The sequence below is a fragment of the Ipomoea nil genome, unplaced genomic scaffold, assembly GCF_001879475.1.
Source record: "Ipomoea nil cultivar Tokyo-kokei standard unplaced genomic scaffold, Asagao_1.1 scaffold0755, whole genome shotgun sequence".
NCBI lineage: Eukaryota > Viridiplantae > Streptophyta > Magnoliopsida > Solanales > Convolvulaceae > Ipomoea > Ipomoea nil.
In genome coordinates, this window is record NW_017617183.1 from 253,576 (window position 1) to 272,305 (window position 18,730).

Here is an 18,730-nt window from a genome sequence, read left to right on the forward strand (position 1 = left end):
CCAAAATACAACAAAGATTCCATCTTTAGAAAAGACACCTAAAAAGATACTAAAAACACCAAGAGATCAAGGATCTTACCCTCCCCTATGCTCAAGGTTAAGAAAGTTTGAATCTTGGAGACCAACTTGTAGGATTTAAGGCACCCAAAAGTTTGCTTGAAGAAGAAGCTATCAATTTTCTAGAGAGAAGGTGGAGATTTTGTGTTTAGGGTGTTAGTGAATGAAATGAAAGGATGATGCTAGGTTAGCTTGGGGCACAAACATAAGGTAAAAAGACTTCTTTGCCCTTACTTAAGTTGGAAGAATAAGGAGACAAGGGAACAACTCATAAGGCATAGAGTACAACTCTTTGACTTGGATTGACTAGTCAAATTCTAGTCCTACGACTATTGAATTTTCAGGATTTTAGGAATAAATTACCAAATAAACTAGGATTAATTATCTAATTAATCCTTAAATAGATTTTGGATTTACGGGGTGTCACACTCACTTTCTACTGATGCTGCTTCACCCTCACCTTCTACACCATACTACCCAAACCTCAATCTCTTTGGGAAACATTCCAACATCACAAATAGCCCAACAATCACTATCATTACTTAATTCAAATATTGTCTCACTACCAATAGAGGTGAAATATTTAAAGGTGTCTAACATATTGTATCCCAACTCCTCAAGTGTTACCCTAAGAGTTATCATGCCCCACGCATCAATGTCTAAATTATAACTGTTAATAGCCCCTCCAATATATCCAATTCCATTAGCTTTAAGACTACCACCATGTCTTAACTTCAGATTGAATTGAGCTGTGTTACTTCCTCCATCTATGTAGCAATTTAAAACAATTTACTAATTAAAAGTGAACAAAACAACAAAACAGAGAAACATACAAAGCAAATTGTGGTCCCCCTTTCAATTTAAAACAATTTACTAATTAAAAGTTAACAAATGCTACTGTCCCAGACAAGTTTATAATATCAAAGGGAGATGTATTGCACTTAAAGTGAAACACCAACCCCACCATTCAAAGCATATGTATATCAAACAACAGACAACTAATGACATGTACAAAATATTTAAAGCTAATGAACTTGCACTTTTTCAGTTCAGTATGTACCCAGAACTCAAACACTATATATACAAGCAACAAGCATAACAAATCAACCTATTTCATAGCCTACCACACATTAACAAAACACCTACGGTATGAGAACTATTATGTTCACTACATACACACAACAGTCAAATTCACCTAGGGTTTCGCTATTATTCTCAAACTACGTATACATACAACGCATAAAAATCCGAAATTACCGGGGGTATTGTTCTCTCCTTGTCTGACACCATCCATTGTGCTTGCTTCCTACGTCCTTGCCTTCGCCTTCGAACTGATTAGGGTTGATGTGGTCTTCAAACTTCTGAGCTTCGTTCGTCTAAGTTGTTTACAAGTAAAAGGCATTTGACTAAGTAAAAGACATTTAACTAATAGGCTTAGAGAAGAAGGGCTGATAAAAAGACTTGTTTGCCCTTCACTTAGATGGCTAAGAGACGGAGTATGTGACGGAGGATCAAAAGTGTCCAACGACCAATGGGCTACTAAATGTCAATTTTTATTATGGAGGATGAAAAGTGTCAACTTCCTAATTAGTTATTTGGCTTTACAGCAGCAAGAATTTATTCTTGGAGGCCAACAGACAGCTCAGACAACGACGCCGAGTCGAGGCTGAGGTCGTGGTTGCGGTCAATCATCCTTGGTCGGTCAATCATCTCAAGTTTGTTTTGCCCAGTTTGCAGGTTCTAGTTTTGGTACAGGTCCATCAAAAGGAACTCTTTGAGATTGGTTTGAATGCTCCAAATGAACCTCCACTTAGCAAACAATCTAGACAAAAGATAATATACCAAGTATGGTCAAGAAATGGTTCAAAGCTGATCAAGCTCAATGAATCTCTAGCAAAAATAAAAAAGAGGAGCAAAGAAAAAAAGAACCGAGATGTGGTTCGAATTGAGAGATCACATGGGCAACATGGGAATGAATCTTGGTTATGAAAGAAGCTTCGACAAGTGCATCGTTTGGTGGGAAGCAGGAGTCCTCCCGGCCACTAACATTAAAGAAGCTTTTGGTTATTACATGGCTGGGCAAGTGACCAAAAGATTTCAGAATGAGAAGTTCAAAGATGATGTCTTCAAAATGAGAAGCATGTCAAAGACATCTAAAAGCAAGACATGGGCGTGAAGAAGTCTAGAAGGTAATCTGCCGTGGAAATTCGAATATGATGTTTTGGTAACTTCATTGTTTCGTATTTCAACTCAGCTTCCGTTTTTCTCTAAATAAATTCAAGTTATCTAAATAATAATTTCCTTGGTCTAATTCAATTTAGCTTAGTTTTTAGTATTTGTATTAGATCATGAATTAAAAAGACAAGAATGCCAAACGCACATAAAAAAAAAATTAAAATTGATCAAAGAAAATTAATTCAAGATGCGTATAGGAGCTTGTCTAAAAATTAATTCACTAGTGAATTTAATTTCCTAGAAAATCTTTTCGTAAGCATATCTTGACTTTGTCAAATAAAATTGAGCAAAGCTGTTTATTATTTTAAGACTTAAAGCCAATGACTGAGTATAGGTTTTGGCATTATCAAAAGAGGGGAAATTGTTAGGAATAAATTGTAATAGATTTTGATATGCCAAATTGTAATTCTATAGAACCCCCAATTTTAATTGGTTTAAATTTAGTTGAGTCTTTGACCAAGATTGGGAAATTATTAAATAGAATTAAAAAGAGAAAAACAAAAGAGGAAGATGTATGCATATGATATGTATATTATGAACTTCACCCGAAAGCCAAATTCAAGAAGAATTCCCAGAAGAAAATTCGAAGAAGAAGACGTGAATTGAAGATTGCATGAAATTGACTTGGAGATCAAGCATCTATGGAATGGAAGAAGTATATCAAAGAAGATTGGAGATGTTACTAGATGACTGTACGAATGGAATGGAAGATGCCTAAAATATTATACTCAATGACTCAAGTTTGAATCTCATCATCAACAACTTTACAAATTGCAAAATGTTGTTGGGCGCCAATTGCTGGCTAGGAGAAGAAGTATGCGCTGGTTTGACTAATGGGCGTCAATTGCAAAATGAAATTGGGATGCCATTTCAGTTGGGCACCAATTTCTATGAGAAGAAATATGGGATGCAATTTGAGTTGGGTGCCAATTGAAAGAAAAGAAATTGGGATGCAATTTCAGATGAGATGAAGTATTGGGCATCAATTACAAGTCAAAGGAGAATAGTCAAAGAGCTGAAGTATGGGAAGCAATTTCAAAATTGAAATTGGGAAGCAGGTTAGGAAGCAATTTCATATTGGGCAGAGATTTCAACCCATGAGATAAGATTTCCAATGGGCCAAGGTTTCAAATCCAAAATTAAGAAAGGGATGAGGTTGCATGTCTATATATAGTATGTGATGAGATCTCACCTTCCAATTATAGCATGGGATGAAGTTTCAATATCCAAAATTGGAAAGGGATGCAGTTTGAAGTTAGAATTAAATCAGATGGATTCTGAAGACAGTAAAAGCGTGAAAATGCAGAAGAATCACAAGTAATCACAGAAGGAAAATTACTAGTCAAACTAGTAAGGAATTAAATTGAAGAATATTTTTGAAGAGTTAAAATCCCAAAGAGGCGTGATCTACATCAGAGAAAATTTGGAGAAGCAATTTTCGTGAAACTAAAGCTCAAGAAATCCCAGAAGGCGTGAACAAACACCAGATGAATTTTTGGGATCCTATTTTCGTGAGCTTGGAGCTCAACAACGGCTAGAATATTTTCTGGGATAAGATCTTCGAAAACGGATACAAGAATTCAAATTGGGATTGTCTTTTTCCAACGGGCAAATTCTTAAACCAGCTATAAAAGGATGAAGATTTGAAGACTTGAAGCAAGTGTTCCTGTGATTGAAAATAAGAGTAGTACATACAAACAGAGTGCAATACACAAAATATTCAAAGTGAGAAAAACACTCAAGAGATACAGAGCTTACAGAGAAAATATTCAAGAGTATTAAAATCTTCATCAAAGAGAGACTTGTTGCACATTGAAGATCTATCTACGAAGTCTCAAGTTGGAAGTAAGAGAAACTTGTTTTTCTACAAACAAGTGAAGTCCGTACGGAGTGTAGGAAGGAGATTGTCACACGGAATTGTGAAGTCTTGGAGAATGGAAAGTAACACGGAGTTGTGAAATCCAAAGTTGCAGTGTTGTAGGCACTAGGTTGGGCGTGATTAGTGCGGGCTTAGTGATCAAAGCACTAGATCACGGAATTCATTGTATCTTGGAACCAAGAAGTGGTGGATATAGTGAATTGCTCTTGGGGATAGGAGCAAGTGGACTAGGAGGATTACGCCACCTCCGAACCACTATAATTGTCTTGTGTTCTTTACTGCTTTACTGCTTTATTTACTTACTGCTTGCTTGCTTCTCACGTTGATATACTTGACACAATCACACAACACTTATTTTAATATTCCGTTGTGCACAAGACTCTAACAACCAGTTAAGAGTTTTGGTTTCTCTGTTGCCTTTGCAATTGTTGTAATTGGCAGAACAGTTTAAAAGTCTATTCACCCCCCTCCCCCCTCCCCGTTCTCTAGACTTTTACAATACCTCTTTGGGACCAACAAATAGTTAACGATGTTAATATTATCATTAACTTAGGTTACATGGCGCTGACGATATTTATATTCCTACTCATATATTACTTTATACATATTTAAAAGAGAAAATTTCAATTTTGGTCACATAACTATAGAGGCATTGTTAATTTCAGCACTTGACTTTTAAAAGTGTCAATTTACTTCCTTGACTATGTAATTTTTGTCAATTTTGGTTACTCCGGCCGAATTGACGGTCAAATTTGGCCGGAAAAATTTAATCAAACATTTAGTCTATAATCTGAGGGGCAAAATCGTCTTTTGATCCTTTCTGGACTAAATGTTGGATTAAATTTTTCCGGTCAATTTGACCAGAGTGACCAAAATTGACAAAAATTACATAGTCAAGGTACTAAATTGACACTTTTAAAAGTCAGGCGTTGAAATTAACAATGCCCCTATAATCGTGTGACCAAAATTGAAATTTTCTCATATTTAAAATTAATTATTTTTATCACTAATATATTAAATTAGTATGTCCAAAATAAATAATTACATCCATGTTCCTAATAAGATTTGTATAATTGTCCTTAGTTTCACCACTTTTAAAGTAGAGGGACTAAATTGAACAGAATAAAGGTACAAGGACTAAATTAAACAAAACAGGATAGCACAAGGACTTCATTGGTACTTTGGCCGTTGTGTTGTAATAAAACTACAATATATATAAAATATAAATGAATACACCATAAAAATAATTAATTTGACAAAAAGACTGAACGAGTATTGCTTCTTTTCATTTAAAAAAAAAAAAAAAAAAAAAGACATCGGTTTAGACCATGCTCTACACAACTATGTGGACCATGGCCCACAATAAAATTTGTCATTACTTAGTGTGTAAACTTTTTTAGAAGAACATTTTCCACCAATTTTCATTCTTAAAAAAAAAAAAAAAAAAAAAAAAACACATTTTGTTAAGCGATTTGCGAATTGTGCCGTCCATTCAATTGTTAAGGAGGCCATTTCTGAGTCAGGTTGCGGGCAATAGTTCGATTCTTCTCCATCTTTTTTTGTAAGTATTCTTGTTCGTGATTTAATAAATTAATCTTTTGTTTTAAAAAAAAAATAAATTATATACTAAAAAAAAAAAACTCCAATTCTTCAAATGAAAAATAGAAAATTGGGTTCCCCAATTAACTGGCCTATTTCCATTCTCGGATGCTCCATTTTGATGGTGTACGCCAAAACCCAACACCATCAAAATGGTAAATTATCGGTCGGCCCACACAACTGTGTGTGGCAAATTATATTGCGATGCATAATCGATTGTGCACCGTGGTGCATAATCGATTATGCACCGCGCATCAAAACGATGTCTTTTTGTTTAATGAAAAGAAACAGCATCTGTTTCTTGTGGTTCCACACCCATCCGCAAAAAGTAACTCTATTATTTAGTTTCATTTTCTATGCACTGCATTTTTAGTTCAATACAACTACTGTTTCATTTCAATATAACTACAGTTTCATTCGATATTTATAGACTCAAATATGTGAAAATGTTATTTAATTTTATTTTATATACACTATAATTTTATTAAAATACAACTACATGATCATTTTGATATAATTACAACTTCATTGTACAATATACATTCAAATATGTGAAATGTTATTTAGTTTCATTTTATATACACTGCAGTTTCATTTCACCACAACTACATTATCATTTTGATATAACTGCAGTTTCATTTCACCACAACTACATTATCATTTTGATATAACTGCAGTTTCATTTGATAATATAAAAGTAATACGTGAGGCAGTGTCGGTTTAAATATACTGTAGTGTCAGTTGGTAATTAACATACAAAAAAATACGCGCTTCGTTAAATCTAATGGCGTGCCGTTTCTTTACTTAAAGAAACGGTGCCGTTTTGACCGCGGTTCACGATATAACGACCCACTGTGTAGATATGATCCAAAATATTGGCGTGAATATAATGAGTAAAACTAATGTACATTATGTGTTAGAATAATGTACATTATTTAAATAATGTACATAACGTGTTAGAATAATGTACATTATGTGTTAAAATAATGTACATTACATGTTAGAATAATAAAACACTTGGGGTAATATAATATACATTATGTTTTAAAATAATGCACATTATGCTTTAGAATAATATACATTATGTTTAAGAATAATGTATATTATGAGTTATAAAAATGTATGTTGCAGTTGGGCGCGTGAAAAAATAAAACAAACCAAAACGCCATTGTTTTTGGACTGTGGTGCACGCAATAACTATTGCATCAAAATATTTGTTTAAAAGAAAAAATATTTTAAGGGTGTGTTTGGTTCAAACATCAAAACATAAATTATAAGTGGAATCAAATATTTAGTAATTATAATTGATTTTTAATTTATAAATGTAATATCTTCTTCTTTTTTTTTTTTTTGAACGAAGAGGGAAACTCGCAACTATTACTCGATGGGTTACACTGGGTAAATCTGCCTCTAAGTAGGTCAATAGATCACTACCGTTGGCTGTCAAACTTGTAACCTTGTGGTTATCAAATCAACAATTTGACTAACTTAATTAGATGGGGTTGTCTCCTAAATGGCTAAATGTAATATCTTTGTTTGGTAGTAGTAAATATAGATTGAAATTTAAATAAATAAATAACTGAAACTAATTATATATATATATATATATATATATATATATATATATATATATATATATATATAAAGTTTTATATTGAATGTTTGGGGACTGATTTTTTTCATCATTATGATTTTGTTCCAATGTTCAAAAGTATGAAAAGTGTGGAGTAATGACTTTTCAAATTATTAAAATACTTGAATTTAATGGTACAATAATAAATGTAAACAAATAAATATAAAAATTGGCATCTGATAATTAGATACACAACTTTTTCAACTAAATTATCGATGTTAGGAGGGGAGGGGTGGGGAAGGGGCAGGGGGTGGGGGGTTTAAGAGAAGGAACACCTTTCATTAAAAAAAAAAAAAAAAAAAAAAAAAAAAAAAACTTATCTCTATTTTGGTGCTAAATTTATAGGTAGCAGTCCACTTTTTGTCATTTTCTATTCAGAAAATTCTCATTTGGTCCTAGCTAGTATTATTGTTGTATCTTGTATGTTATTTTTGGTCCTCTATCAATAAAGCAATTTAAATTTTGTTAAATATATGGACATTTCAATCTTCAATTACGGATTTTAAAAAAAAAAAAGATAAATATAAAAAATATAGTGTGTCAACCTACTTTGTATAAAAAGATCGAAATGTCTTATATTTAATAACATTTCAACGATTTTGTTGACGGAAGATCAAAACTAATCATGCGACAATAATACTAGGACCAAATGTGAATTTTTTGATAAAAATGACTAAAAGTAGACTGCCACCTATAAATCTAGAACTAAAAATGAAATTAATGTTTAAAATGCACATTTAATAATGATCATGCGACAATAATACTAGGACCAAATGTGAAGATCTGTTGTGACAAATTTGGCCAAAATACCCCAAAGAAAGAAAACAAAATGGAAATTTAAAAGATCTGGTGTTATAAATTTGGCCAAAATGCTTAACCCCAAAGAAAGAAAGAAATCAAAATGGCAATTTGCATCATCACATGTCACACCAACTGCAATGTGTGTTCAAATTTGACTGTTTGTTGTGAAAATTAATTTCTTGTCATTTCAACTTTAGTTCCAATTCTTCTTCGTCTTCCATCTCTTCTCGCTTTCATTCAATTCCTTTCCCCAACCTAAGTCATTATTGCTACTAACCTAAGCTATTTCATTTGACTTTTTGTTTTTATTTTTTGTGTTTTTCTCTTTATTTTTTGGTTTTTTTTTTCGTTTAATAGCAAAGGAATTTTTTAATCATAATTTCGCCATCTTTATCGCTCGAGAATCACGTTCTTGGATTACACAAACACAAGTGTGAAAATCGGGATGGTTGTTACTTGTTAGACATTATAATTAAGAATGAATTAAATTAAAAGGAAAGAAAAAAATTTTAAATACACTTTTACAATACATGTGAATCAATCCCAAAATTAACGTTATCGAATTAGCTTTTAAAAAGTCTGGTTAGAAATAAGATTTTATTATGATCGAATTAATCACATAAATTTTATTCTTTTAAACTGAACATGAACCACAAAGGTTAGATCTGTGTTCACTGCGCACAAGGAACCTCCCTCACTTTGAGAGATTGCTTCCACACTGCTGCTGGTGAAACTCGATCCCTGGTCATTCTTCCAAAGTCTCACCTGGAAGCTGCTGTGAAACTCGATCCCTGGTCATTCTTCCAAAGTCTCACCTCTGTGACCAGTTGAGCTGCCCATGAGGGTATCTCATAAATTTTATTGGTATTGTTGTTGGAGTTCTTATGCAAAATTATTTGATATACATTGCCATATTGGTGACTTTATCAAGATCTATATATATTTGTTCAGGTAGAGGAGAAATCTTTAAACAAATCGTGCTTAATTAGTTTCTAATCAAAGCAAACACTCTCCTAGCTTGGAAGATATGAATACTATCCGCTTCATAAATTAAAATCGGAGGCTAATCCAATTCCATCCACCGTAGACCTATTATAAATAGGAATAGGAATCGGAATGGGAATCAAATATTTGGTAATAGTATGGATTTTGGTGAAAGTATTTTGCATGTTTGATAGTAGGGTGAAATTGGAATGATTACGAATATTGATGTTTGGTTATGTAGGACCCTATAATGGGAATAAATGTTTTAAAAATACAAAAACAAAAATCAAGGCAATTAATCATAATAATATAATGACATCCAAAGTACCAATATGAACAAAAAATCAAAACACAAATCTAAACTTAAAAATCACCTTACCAATAAGATGGAATGACCTCATCGGCTAGGGTCCCTGCCAACTTACCCGGGCGCGGGTGCGGTCAAAGACGGTTGTAACCGTCCCCTCCTCTTTAGGGGGGGGGGGGGGTTGCGGTTTCGTGTCTCCCCATTTAGGACATCTCTCAACTCTTGGTCAACGACACCGTTTTGCCTATCAAGGCTACTATATCAAATGTCACTATAATCGCCTCCACCGAGATTCGATCCCACCACCTCTCACATCGGGGAGCAACTTGGCACTAGTGAACTACAAGGTCCTTGGTTTTACCATTCCCTTTTAGTTACTGGGTTTATTGATTTGGACTAGCCCGAACTAATTAAATCCGTCAATGGTATTTGTGAATTAACAATTAATTGTGAAATTTGTAATTGTAATTTTATATAAAAAAGATTGAGTTAATACCCAAAATCGTCCTCGACTATAGTGGTTTTTCTCAAATTCGTCCTAAACGACTTTGGTGACCTAATATCGTCCCAGACTTTTGTGTTTCGCTCAATTTAGTCCTCCATTTGTTATTCCGTCAAATTGGTGTTAAATAAAGGGACAATTCAATAATGTCAATATTGATCTCTCTTTACTTTCAACTTGTGAAGTGCGAAATTCCTCTTTCTTGTACGAATTACTCCCGGACCTGCAAATCAAATTTTATATTCGCAGTTTTAGGAGTAATTCTGGGAGTAATTTGTAAAAAAAAAAAAAGGGATTTCGCAGTTCACATGTCTATGAGTAAAGAGATGCCAATATTAAAATTACTGAATTGTCTATTTATTTAACACCAAATGGACAGAATAACAAATGAGAGACTAAATTGAGCAAAAATACAAAAGTCTGGGACTAAATTGAGCGAAACACAAAAATCTGGGATGATATTAGGTCACCAAAGTCGTTTAGGACGAAATTGAGAAAAACCACTATAGTCGAGGACGATTTTGGGTATTAATTCAAAAAAGATTGGTATAACTGTAATGATACTCCGTATATCATATATGCATTAGGGGCAGAATAATTAGTGTAGGAATAATAAAATAATAATAAAATATACTTCAAAAGATTCACTTGAAGTGCTAGGTCACCAAATTGGAATTAGGCACAACAAATTTTTAATAATTATTATTACGTACTAACCAATAACACCAAATATCACACTTTGAACTTGGATATCACACCAAATATCAATCTAATCGAAGATAGATTGGAAACCAACTAATGGAAACCAACTATCTGAAGGAAAATCGCCCAATTGTAACAATTTCGAAGATAGATTGGACGAATTTGGTGAAGTCTGAGGAGAAGGTCTCGCTGGTTGGACGGTTTGCGAGGGAACGCCCACCGTTAGACTACCTTAAAGGAAAATTGCGGACTGTATTATGTTCAGAAGGAGATTTACAGGTGGGATCCTTGAATCGCAGGTGTGTTCTATTAAGCTTTGCATCGGAGAATGATTGTCGAAGGGCTTGGCTGCGGAACCAATTTGCGATCGACGGAAACCGCCTCTGGCTATCGCGATGGAGACCGGAGCAGAGCCTCGAACTCAGCCGAGATTCTCCTATGGCCCTGGTATGGCTTCAATTGCCTTTGTTACCAGTTCACTTGTTTAATTTTGATGCATTATCTCACATATGTGAGCCAATCGGAAAAGTAGTGGAGCTCGATTCGGCTACAATCCGACGTTCGAGACCAAGTGTAGCACGAATTAGGGCTGAGATTGATACGTCTAAACCGGTTGTTGATCGTATTTGGATTCAATTTATCGGAGAAGGTGGAGGATTGGATGGTTTCTGGCAGAATGTTGAGACTGAGAGAATGCCGAGCTTCTGTGCTGTGTGTGGTCGATTTGGCCACTTGTAAGCGAAGTGGAGGGATTCAGAGGAGGGACAAGGAAGTGATAAGGCCGGTGGTGGAGGTGAAGTCTACAGAGATGAGACAGGAGGGTGTTGAAAGATGCCTAGGAGCTGCTCGACAAATTGACAAAGAGGGGCTGGGCTGTGGGAAGGTTTCTGGTCAGGGATTGGAGAGTGTTGAGTCTCTTAATCGACCTATTGTTGAAGAGAGACAGGGAACTAGAATGGATAATTCTGGTCATGAAGCAAAGGAGGCAGAGGCTATGCTCAATAAAAAAGAAGGTGAATTGAGCTCCCTAGCTGATGGAATAATAGAACAGGCTGCCATGGGCCTTCTTGATGAAATTACTGAGAAAGTATTAAGAGAAGATTTAGAGCTAGAAGGCAGTGGGGAATCTTCTAGTCCTTATGATGCAGTTAGAGATAAAGAGCATATTCATGAAATTGGGGACCTATGCCTAAGCCAAAATAAGGATGATATGTTAACCAAGAATCAAGTGAAGAGGATGAAAAAGAAACAAAGAAAAGCTAATAAAAAAGTGGTGAATAAGGATTCAGAGATTGAGCTGAAGACAGATTCTGGACAACTTGTCTTGCAAGGTAATTCTGAGCAACAGGCAAACAAAATTGAGATGAACGTGATAGAAGAAAATCTAGATTCTGAAGAGAAAAAGGGGGTAGGCCTTGAGGACAGTGATGAATCTGGGAATATCCAGACTTCCTCCAGCTTTTCTTTTATGGAACTGGAAATTTGGATTGAAAAGGTGAAGGAATTTATGAGTAAGGAGGATGCAGTTGTGTTAGAAGAGGCCAGGTTGGAGGTGTTGCACTTCTTTGATCATGCGCAATTGGAATTGGGAGATGAAAGGTTTGCTGAAAAACAAGATGAATTGGTGCAAAAAGCCAATAGAATCTTCTTGGGAAAGTTGGTACATATACATGAAAAGTTCAGAAGTTTGCTTGAGGAGATGGGTAGTCATATGAGTGTATCAAAACCTGAGAAGAATAGCTCACTTGAAATCAAAAAGGGGAGTGTAGTAAAAGGTGAGGAATCTGTCTTAGCTGAAGCTGGACTGGGGACCACAACTAGCCCTCAGCCAAGCACAGGCCTGATTTTTGAATATGATGATGTTAAATCAGCAGTAAGGGGGTTAATAGATTTTGCTAAGGCTAGAAAGAAGCAAAATGAAGTTGTGAAAATCTGTTGTAGCAGCAACCTAAAGCCTTCTCAGGTGGAGGGCTGTTGTTGCTAAAGTTGTGGATTCTGCCATGGAAAATGAATCAACATGACAACTGTGACTGCTGGTTTAAGAGTCTAATAATCTGAATGCAGCTAAAAATGAATGTTTGATGAATCTGAAAATGGAAATTTGCAGAAATAAGGTCTGAAATGGAGTTGCAGGTGATCCGAATGGTACGGAGATGCAGCCTAAGGTGCTGGTTATGAGGCTATGAGATAATATTGCTGTCGCTTTGCTAAGATAGTTGGAAATGCATCAGATTGAACTACTCTTGGTAGCATTCTGACCTGAAACAAAGAAAAATGAGGCAGATTTGATTGTTGATTTGCCTTGGAGAGTTCTTAGTTTTGAATGCTAAACCAAGCTTGTTGTTTGTAAATGGTATTCGGGTGGTCTAATGAACATGTAAGAAGGATCTTTGTAAGGAGGAATAAGGAGGGTTCATCTTGATGGGTGGACCCTTGTGCTTGGTTATGACCAAAAGCCGAATGGCCTTGTTGTGCTTATAGTTGTAAAGCCTTTTAAAGGCCTTGTATATTTAGGCTCTTTAGCCTTGTGGGTTTGTAAGGCCATATGGCCCTTTGTCATTTAGGCCATCTTTGGCCCTTGTTTTTGTAAGGCTTTGCCTCTTGTAATTTCAAGCCATAGGTCACTTTTGGACCTATGGCGTCTCTTGTAAGGCTTTATGCTATTTTGGTGTGGAATGTAGTTCTTGAAAAATAAAAAAAAAAAAAATAAAAAAAAAAAACTTGGATATCGTTTTAGGTAGTAATTAATAACAAAATAAAAACTGGGCAAATTGTCAACTAATTATTTATTGTGCCCATCATTTATCATTATCAATTCACATTTTTTATTTTTTAAGTATTTATTGATCAAATAATTTAATACGACCAATTTTTCAAAAGTAATTTTCAAGCAAATATTACCAAAAGTTATGACGTATGCGCTTACTTCATTAGTCATTATAATTATTTTTTGGATGGCTAGAGAAATTTGCAGCCATTTCTTAAAGTTATGTTGTGTAAAATCTATATACAATTGAGAGGGTTTTGACGAGAATCAAACTTGTAATTTTTCAATATGAGATTTATATTTCACCCGCTCAACTACCATTTTTCTATAGTCATCATAATTATTCTTAATTATGAAAGGGGTTTTTCTAGGAAAAAAAAATTGAGTACGTAATCTCGTAGTGTTAGGCAAATTATTAGTTGCATTATGAGTACTAGCTAGTATGGATTTGTATTTTTTGTTTAAATAGGGTGATTTATTAAAAAGGAAAATTGTAATTTATACCCCATCATAATATGTCAATTATCAATAATGTTACTCCTGAATTATTAGTAGTGTAAATATTGGCTCTTAATTTTCAAAATGGTACATATATTACACCTTTGGTAGTGTAATGTTGTCCCTCAATTTTCCTAATGTACGGTATGGGATGAGAAATATACGTACTATTTTGATAATTGAGGGGTAACATTTACACTACTAATAATTCAAGAGTGATATTGATAATTGACATATTATGGAGGGGCATAAATTACAATTTTCCCTTATTATAATTAAGACACCATACATTTTGCAATACATACAATCTATAAATATGTGTGTGAAATACATATGGCTTTGACAAGTAACTAGTATTTGTCCCGTGCGATGCACAGAAAATATGTTATAAAAATATACTCTATATGAGGTTTATTCATATATAAAATTTTTGTTATTTAATAATTATTATGTGTGAATTCCTATAATAAAATTATGAACATAAATATATTTAAAATTAAAATAATATTTAAGGTGGGTGATTACTACAAATCTTAAACTATATTAAAAATTTTGTACATAGTATTTAATATTACAAATTTTAAAGAACTTAGTAAACTACAATAGTAATTGAATTACAATTTTAGAATCACCACGGATCAAATTTTTTAGACCTTTGAGATTTCTAACTCTAGATGTAGCAACATACAATTGACCTTTAAAGACCAAAATCACAATCTTAGTTCGAACATTGATTTTTTCTTCCAAATACTATCGAATTAAGTGTGTAATCAATAAAAGATGAGAACTAATAATTCGAGAATATAATCTTAATGTTACTAAGTCACTTCACGTCAATTAAGTTAGAGAGTGTTGTTGGATAGTATCCGATGAATCCACGAATAACGCATCTTTGTCTCCGTAGTCCTTAATATGCACATCAACAATCTTAAATATTAGGCCGCCTAGCTATGCCATATATTAATTTCAAACTTATGATCTTTGGGGTTGCATGCAATAAAAAGTATATTTTAAATATACTAAGGGTACATTATATATGTATGTAAGGTACTTTCAATATAAAAATAATGTATTTTTAATATATTAAAAATGTATTTGATATTCATGATCCATACAATTATGTGGACCATCGTTCACACAATAATTTGTCACTAGAAATTGAAATATAAATAAATAAATAAATAAATATATAAATATATATATATATATATATATATATATATATATATATATATTAGAAACTGTCCGTGGAAATTATTATCATTATTATTATTATTGCAATTATTATTATTATTATTATTATTATTATTATTATTATTATTATTAGTATTGTTATTATAATTAACAATATTATTATGGTTTTGTGAAAATTAAATGTTGATTATCAACATTTAATTTTCACAATAACAATATTATTATGGTCTTAGTGAAAATTAAATGTTGATTATCACCATTTAATTTTCACAAGACCATATAACTTTATTATATATAGGGTGTGAAGACTGATTTTGTGCGTTTTATTTTTATTTATTTTTTATTTTTTTATTGGATGCCCTAGATTTGATTTCCTAAGATATGAATGGATTTTTTTTTATGTGAGGATAGTAGTGTATATTTATTTTTTATTTTATTTTATTTTTTTAACTATTGCAGATGGATATTTGTTTCCTATTTTTTTGGGGATCATCACTTCTTTTTTTTTTTTTTTTTTTTTGGATAATTGCTTATGTGATTTAGAATTGCGATTTCTTCATCATCGATCCAGTGTTTGTTGTCCCTGGAAAGTAATCAATAATTTTTTTTTTTGCTTGTTTTATGAGTATAATATTACCTATATTTAGATGTTGGTGTATATATACTACGCATTTTGGGTAGTACGGAATGCATATTAAGTATTAACGAAATGCACATTTAGTATTAAAATATTGCACTTGCAAAAAAGTTAAAAGTGCATTACACTTGGACTTTAGCTTTTAGAGTATATTACTGTGTTTTTTTTTTGTTTTATTTGGTTTAGGGGTTCGCTTTTTATTGCTCAGGGTTTACCATTTACAATTTAGATTTAAAAATTAGTTTTTTTCATTAATTTTATAAAATTTATCCAAGAATGCATATTTAGTTGTTACATAATGCATATTAAGTGTTTGCAAAGTGAAGTTGATAATAATTACGAAAATACTGCCATTTTTTTAAAATATGATTTGATCTGTCCGATTGTTACAGATGTAAGGCAGAAATTGGTTCTTTGTTTTCTCCTTGGAACACACACACACACACACACACACATACACACACATATATAGGGAAGGGTTCAGATGCGGGGAAGGGTTCCTGTGCGGTTGTGCGAAGGACGCACCTTAAACACACACACACACACACACACACACACACACACATATAGGGAAGGGTTCAGATGCGGGGAAAGGTTCCTGTGCGGTTGTGCGAAGAACGCACCTTAAGCATTAAACTGATGTACCTTAAGTACACAAATCACGCACCTTAAGAACACAAACAGTCCACCTTAAGAACACAAACCATGTACCTTAAGAACACAAATCACGCATCTTAAGCACACAACAAAGCACCTTAAGAACACAAACCATGCACCTAAGATTTTAAAATGGTTTAACTTAAGTTTCACACAACTGACGCACCTTAACCATACAAATCACGCACCTTAAGAAGGAAAACAACGCACCTTACGAAGAAATTCACTAGTACAGAATTGCAGATAGGCTACCATTGTAAAAGACAATATGCGACCATTGTACAATGGTCGCTTATGAGAGGCTCGCGGAAAGCCATGGACTTTACGCGACCATTTTGAAATGGTCGCGCATTGGTAGTAATACGCAACCATTCTTGACAAAGAACGGTCGCGTATTGTATTTATTTATTTATTTATTTTAATTCGAAGGTAAAACGCGACGATTTTGAAGCTAGAAATGGTCGCGTTTTCCTTTTTTTTTTATTATTATTTTAATAATTAGTCATCCGCGATCATTTTTGGCTAGGAATGGTCGCGGATGACTTTTTTTAATTTTTAATTATTTATTTTATTTAATTAAAATCCCTAATTTTTTTTTTTTTTTTTTTATAATTCATGTACATGTTACAGCTTATTCAAATCCTATAAACATTACTCCACAATACAATTTATCTATCAACACACTTTAAAACAATACCTTTAACACACAATGCAAATACTATCATCAAATTAAACATAATGCAAATACTATCATCAAATTAAACACAATGCAAATACTATCATCAAAATACAATAGCACTTAAAATCCTCATACTTTAATACAATAATATCATTAAAGCATGACAAACTCAATACTATCATCAAAACAAAATACTTTTTATCAATAAAATAAAAGTTATAAGCACTCGAAATAGAAGAACTTTGACCAATGCTCTCGAAGCTCATTTATATCGTCGATAGAATACAGACTATCTCTTTCAAATGCCTACAAAAAATTAAATTAATAAAATTATTAAATATGTTAATTAATAAAATATAACTTAAATATACATAGTTCTATTTAAATTCACTTACCCCATCCAAATTATCAACAGATTAATATTTTGTCACGATGTCATACATGTATCGCATGACATAATATCCACACTCATGACCTCCCGGTTGGATCGGGCACTACAAAATACATATATTATTTTACTAATTTAAACAACTTACTTTAATTCAAAATATCACACTAAAACTTAAATTCAATTTTCATACATACTTTGCATGGCTTCCAATTGATGCTCTTAACCCGTGCACTCGTAGGAACAGAGCGAAATGCCCTATAATAATTATAAGCATACATTAAAATTTATAAATAATATCATAGCTGCTAAAACACTTATATAAATAATAAAGTATTTACTTACAAATTCACAGAGCCTTTAAATGAACCTATGTTGCGATTAGAAGGCAAGGGATACAAGATACATACGCTTTTTGACCGTATGCAAATCACCACAAGTAACCAATGAGAGCTACATTTAAAAACACAAATATATATTATAAATTTAATATCTAATACTCCAAATATAAAGTTATGAGTTATATTAATAAAATATAAGAACAATTTTCTTACTCTTGATGATATGATGCTAAAATAAAGTTTTTATCATTGTGCTGCTCCATGATATAGATGAAATATGATGTAACTTTGCTGGAACTGCTTTTAAGCATAGTGTGGGAAATCTGAGTCGGACAGACAAACCCGATTGACCTAACGTCATACTCATTGTACAACTGATTAAGAAATCTGAAAATTAAGAAATAATGAATAAGAAATTTCACTAAATATAGGTAAACATATATATAAAATACAGTAATAATTAAAAAAAAACACTTACAGTATAAACACTTGTATGATTGAGACATTAAGCCAATTCATTATCATCAAATCCGATATATCATTCATCATCACAAAAATAGAACTTGTGTTTTTATGATGGAAGATTGCTTTATCCAGCGCCAACTCAATACAGTCTTTACCAAGTGGAAAGTCTGTCAACAAATCCACTAAACATTTGCAATTGTCCCCCAAGTGCGGTAAGACATCATCACCAACAATGGGAGCTCTTGCACCAGTAGTAGATAGATCAATACTTTGATCTTTTGGTTTCGTATTTTGTTTTGATGAACTCTACAAATATAAAATTGTAAGTTTACTAGCCCCTTTTAAATATAAATAACAAAAACTAACTTAATAACTAAATAAAAGAATGCATACCTCTTCTAAAGT

The 18,730-nt window shown here is 32.9% G+C and overlaps 1 long non-coding RNA gene across 1 annotated transcript; it reads right to left on the reverse strand.

The window, feature by feature from the left end:
- Positions 1-17,532: 17,532 nt before the first annotated feature.
- Positions 17,533-17,881, reverse strand: LOC109176768. Its single transcript, XR_002053449.1, has 3 exons — positions 17,865-17,881; positions 17,717-17,777; positions 17,533-17,625 (listed from the first exon to the last, which is right to left on the reverse strand). It is a non-coding gene; the product is annotated as an uncharacterized LOC109176768 (long non-coding RNA).
- Between the last annotated feature and the right edge of the window lie 849 nt (positions 17,882-18,730).